Source organism: Callithrix jacchus, chromosome 15 (assembly GCF_049354715.1).
Source record: "Callithrix jacchus isolate 240 chromosome 15, calJac240_pri, whole genome shotgun sequence".
NCBI classification, from domain to species: domain Eukaryota; kingdom Metazoa; phylum Chordata; class Mammalia; order Primates; family Cebidae; genus Callithrix; species Callithrix jacchus.
This window is the reverse complement of record NC_133516.1, coordinates 60,267,719-60,273,928: the sequence shown is the minus strand read 5'-3', so window position 1 is coordinate 60,273,928 and position 6,210 is coordinate 60,267,719.

Below are 6,210 nucleotides of genomic sequence, written 5' to 3'. Positions count from 1 at the left end.
TTAATTTGACAATGTAGATGAAATACATTCATTCTATAAAAAAGACAATTTGTCATAACTGAAATAGGGTAAAATTTTAAAATCTGAATAGCTCCTCATTTTGAAAGAAATTGAATGTTGTTCAACAGACTTCCCACAAAAGTAATTCCAGGCCCAGGTGGTTTCAATGGTCAAATTTATCAAACACATAAGGAAGAATGAACTCCAATCTTGTGCAAAATTTGTTCAAAAAATGGAGGAGGAAAAGCTTTCCCCTTATTCTGAGGCCAATGTAACTCAAATAACATAACATCAACACTACAAAAACATTAATGTACAGCTTAATAGACTACATGAACATAGAAACAAAAAAACTTTAATAAAATGTCAGCAAATTGAATCTATCAGTATATAGAAAGATAATACATCATGATCGATTTGGGTTTATCCCAAATGCAAGGAATGCCGCGAATTTAATGATCTAAAAACCAATCAATGTAATTCACCATATTAACAGGCTGAAAAAGAAAAACTGCCATCATCCCAATAAATGGAGAAAGACCACTTAAAATTCAATACCTACTCATAAAAAATGCCCAAAAAAATCTAGAAGAGACTTCCTCAATATGGTAAAGGGCATCCATGAAAATTCTATAGCCAATATCAGACGTTATGTTAATATATTGATACCCTCATATCAAGAACAAGGCAAGGATGCCCCATCTTACCACTTATTTTTAACATTTGTCTATAGTGTATAAACATTATTAAAGCAAGAAAAAAGATATGGAAAGTGTAACAATTCAGAAGGAAGTAAAATTGTCCCTATTTTCAGATGGTATGATGGTGGTTTACACATAATTGACAAAACTACCAGAACTAACAAATTTAGGAAGGTCTCAGGATACCAGGTTAATATACATAAATCAATTCTATTTTTATATACTAGCAGCAAAAATGTAGTATGTAAAAGTATATCTCATATTTGAAGAAGTGCAATAAGAGAAGCTATATAGTTAGCAACCAAACGTATGTAAAGATATACAGCATCATCAATCACTAAGAGGCCAGATATGGTAGCTCTTGCCTGTAATCCCAACACTTTGGGAGGTTAAAGTGGAAGGATTGCTTGAGCCCAGGTGTTTGAGATTGGCCTGGGAAATATGGTGAGATCCCTTCTCTGTAATGTTTTTTTTTTTAGTAGCCAGTGTTGGTGTTGTGTGCCTGTATTCCCAGTTACTCAGGAGGCTGAGGTGGGAAAAACATTTTGATCCCAGGAAGTCCAGGCTGTATTGAACTATGATTGCACCACTACATTCCAGCCTAGACAACACAGTGAGACCTTGTCTAAAATAAAATAAAATACAGGTGGGCGTGGTGGCTCAAGCCTATAATCCCAGCACTTTGGGAGGCCGAGGCGGGTAGATAATGAGGTCAAGAGATCGAGACCATCCTGGTCTACATGGTGAAACCCCATCTCTACTAAAAATACAAAAAATTAGCTGGGCATGGTGGTGCATGCCTGTAATCCCAGCTACTCGGGAGGCTGAGGCAGGAGAATTGCCTGAACCTAGGAGGCGGAGGTTGCGGTGAGCCGAGATCACGCCATTGCACTCCAGCCTGGGTAACAGGAGCAAAACTTCGTCTCAAAAAAAAAAAAAAATATATATATATATAGTAAAATCCCTAGTGAAATACAAACCACACAACTTTTTTTTGTGAGAGGGAGTCTCACTCTGTCACCCAGGCTGGAGTGCCATAGTGTGGTCTCTGCTCACTGCAACTTCTGCCTCCCAGGTTCAAGTCATTCTCCTGCCTCAGCCTCCCAAGTAGCCAGGATTACAGGCACGTGCCACCACACTTGGCTAATTTTTGTATTTTTAGTAGAGACGAGGTTTCACTGTGTTGGCCAGGCTGGCCTCCAAGTCTTGACCTGGTGATCCACCCACCTCGGCCCCCCAAAGTGCTGGGATTACAGGCATGAACTACTGCAGCTATCCAATACTGAGATACCTTTACATACCCATTAGAATGTCTAAAATTGAAACACCTGGAAATATCAAGTGCTGATGAGGAGGAAGAGCAACTGAAACTCTCATACACTGTGGGTGGCAAAACAAACTGGTACAGCCAGTTTGGTAAACAGTTTACTGGTGTTTGATAAAACTAGATATATATTTACCTTATTGCCCAGCAATACTACCCCTGGATACTTACCTGAGAGAAATAAAAACTTATGTTCACACTAAAAAGTGTATGTGAATGGTGTGCTCACTTTATTTATAATTATTCCAAACTAAACCCAGATTTCTTTCAGCAGGTGAATGGATAAGCAACCTGGAGTATATCCATACAATAAAATACTACTGAACAAGATGAAAGAACAAACTGCTGATACACACAGCAGCACATCTGACTCTCAAGTGAAGAAAGCCACATTCAAGAGACTGCATGTAATAGACTAAATTCATATGACATCCAGAAAAGGCAAAACTGTAGAGACAAAATACAAATCACTTCTTGCCAGGGGCTCAAGATGGGACGAGGTATTTACTATAAAAGTGCTTGAGAAAATTCTGACAGGAGAAAAAGGTGATAGAATTGTTCTATGTTTTGATTATGGTGGTGATTAAGTAACTGTGTGTTTGCCATAATGCATAGAACAGTATTGTTTTAGCCCATTCACACTGCTATAAAGCAACACTTGAGACTGTGCAATTTATAAAGAAAAGAGGCTGTATAAGAAGCATGGCTGGAGATGCCTCAGGAAACTTACAGTCATGGTGGAAGGCGAAGGGGAAGTAAGCTCCTCTTACACAGCCAGAGCAGGGAAAAGTGGTGATGGGGAGGTACTAAACACTTTTAAACTACCAGATCTCACTACAACTTACTCACTCTCAGGAGAACAACACTAATGGGGAAATCTACCCCAATGATCCAGTCACTTCCCACCAGGCCCCACCTCCAATATTGGAGATTACCATTTGATGAGAGATTTGAATGAAAACACAGACCCAAACCATACCAGTGCATTAAAAAGATAAACGTTCCTGCTTGTAAATTATAGCTCAATAAACCTCCCCCCCAAAAGCAATCACACTTTTATATATTAGCAAAAAAAAAAAAAAACTGGAACATGAAACTTAAGTTAATTCAAGTATTGAAACATGTACTTATGAAAGCAGGACGGAGAACTTTGAGGCCATTAAACTAAAGGGGGAAAGGACTCTGGACAGAATGCCGAATTCAACCCTTAGGATACTGTGGAAACAACCAAAGCAATCTCAAATTCCTCTCCTCCACACCACATATTTTCTATTATCTCTTAATATGGACCCACCTTTATGGAAATAAAACTTTATCGGCAAAGGAACTGACATTGACTGCACAGAAATCCTACTGGAAATTTTCTCTGTGTACGGCATACCCAAAAGTAAATACCATGGACAAGGAGTACTGTTAGCATCTGGCAAGTTTACACGATTCTATGGAAACACCACAGTCATGAATATTATTCTTCAGTTAGAAGGCTACTCGTTAAGTTCAGGTGGCCAGGAGTGGTGGTTCACGCCTGTGATCCCAGCAGTTTGGGAGGCTGAGACAGGCAGATCACTTGGGGCCAGGAGTTCAAGACGAGCCTGGTCAACATGGTGAAATTCTATTTCTACACACACAAAAAGAACAATAATACAAAAACTATCTGAGTAGCCTTGAATCCTAGCTACTCAGGAGGCTGAAACAAGAGAATCACTCGAACGTGGGAGGCGGAGGTTTGCAGTGAGGCGAGATCTCACCACGGCACTCTAGCCTGGGCGACAGAGTGAGACTCTGTCTCAAAAAAAAAAATTTTTTTTTCAGGAAAGTGAGATAAGAACAGCTTAGAAATATATATCAATGTTTCTTAGAAACATCAATGTTAGGTCTTAACGCTGATTTGAGTGTCCTTCAGTGCTTACTATTGATGCCCTCCAGAGTTTAGCAATTTTCTCAAAGAGCTTCCATCTTTCTTCATAGTAAACCAGATCTTAGATCCTGTTCTTTGTACATCTAGTAGCCAAAATATTTCTCCCCAGTGTTCAGTTGTCTCTTGGTTTATCTAAGTTTTGACTGTGTTTCTGTGACACTGATTCATTCTGCACATTGGAAAGAGAAGCAATAGTACACACAGAGAAGTTGTGAATGTAACATTACCTCCATTCACTTATGCATTCATTCATTCACCAAATGTTTCAGTGCTCACAATGTGCCGGTGGCAATGAGTAATACAGTAAGAATAAGGCTACCTACCAATTATATTTTGTTTAGAACAGTGCCAGGTATTTTATTTGGATTAACTTATTTAATCTTCCCCCAATTAGGTATTTTATAGAAAAGAAAACTGAAGCGTAGAGAGGTTTATTTGTATAAGATCCTAGAGAAAGTAAGTGGCACAAGCAGAGTTTGAACCCAGACAATTCTGCCTCAAAACCACCATTGAACACTGATAAGGCTGGAGAAGCAGGCAGGGACTAGAGCATGCAGGGCTGGGTGCTTCTCAGAATGACATTTGGATTTAATTTTAATGATAATAGCAAGACATTAAAGGTTTTTCAAAGCAGGGGTTCTCATAAACATATTTGTGCTTTCCTGCAATCAGGCAGGTTGCAGCATGAAAATGGGTTGGAGAGCCCAGGCTAGAGGCTGGGACAGTTGTGCCCAGGAGAGTGAGTCAGGATGTTGTCACAGCGGGTAATAGAAGTGAGTGGATACCAGAGTCAAACTGGAAGGTGTGAGGATGGAGTGAGACACGAGGAAAAGAGGAAATCACCGATGACACCTGCATTCATTTCCTATGGCTGCTGTGACAAATTAGGACCATCTTCGTGGCTTAAAACCACATTAGTGTATCATCTTACAGTCCTGGAGGTCAGAAGTCTAAAATGGGTCCACAGGGCTGCCTTACCACCAAGCCTGTGCTTTACCAACTAGTGGATGAAAAGATAATAGGACTATCAAGAAAAATGTCAAAAAGAATTGATGGCTCAACTTAGCATTAACTGCATCTGCCTCAATGCTGAATACTTTCTCTGTTTCCCACCCTTACTTTCTGGGTTTTAGCCAAGTAGTTCAAATTCATTTTTTCCTTTTCTTTTTTTATTTTACTTCTTCTTCTTTTTTTTTTTTTTTTTTAAGATGGAGTCTCATTCTGTCACCCAGGCTGGAGTGCAGTGATGCAATTTCAGCTCACTGCAACCTCTGCCTCCTGAGTTAAATCGTTTCTCCTGTGTCAACCTCCAAAGTAGCTGGGATTACAGGCACCCACCACCAGGCCCCTGTAATATTTATATTTTTAGTAGCTATTAGATTTCACCATGTTGGTCAGGCTGGTCTGGAACTTCTGACCTCAGGTGATCCACCTGCCTCAGCCTCCTAAAGTGCTGGGATTACAGGCATGAGCCAGAGGTAGTTCAATTTCAAATGCAAACCTGCAACTGAGTAGAGGTAGACCCATCGAATAGCAGGGTGAGACCTTTCTGATAGAGTATGCCTCTGCCCACCAGCACTCACTTCAGGACTGTCTCCTCCACATCAGCCTTTCTGATGTATTTACTTTGGTAACAGTAATATATCACTGTACCAAAGCACTTGCATTTTATAATACAACAGAGAAGGAAGAATAATGCTTTCCATAAAAATACGAATTAGGCTGGGTACAGTAGCTCACACCTGCAATTCCAGCACTTTGGAGGCCACGGCAGGAGGATCACCTGAGCTAAGGAATTAGAGACTAGCCTAGGCAACATAGCCAGAACTTGTCTCTACTAAAAGTAGATTTTTTAAAAAATTAGCCAAGTGTGGCGGCACAAGTCTATTGTCCCAGCTCCTTGGGAAGTTAAGGTGGGAGGATCACTTGAGCCCAGGAGATTGAGGCTGCAGTGAGCCATAATTGTACCACTGCACTCCAGTGTCAGTGACCCACCAAGATTTCATCTAAAAAATAAATAAATAAAATAGGATAGTGAAGGTAAAATAATGGTTTCCACAAAAACATGAATTAGGCTGGGCACAGAGGCTCACATATATAATTCTAGAATTTAAGGAGACTGAGGCAGGAGGATCATTTGAGCCCAGGAGTTTGAGACCAACCTAGGCAACATAGTGAGACTCTGCCTCTGCAAAAAAACTTAAATTATAGCACTTTAGGCCTCTTGGGAGAGGTATTTGAAGCAATATTTGGACAAGTCAAATAAA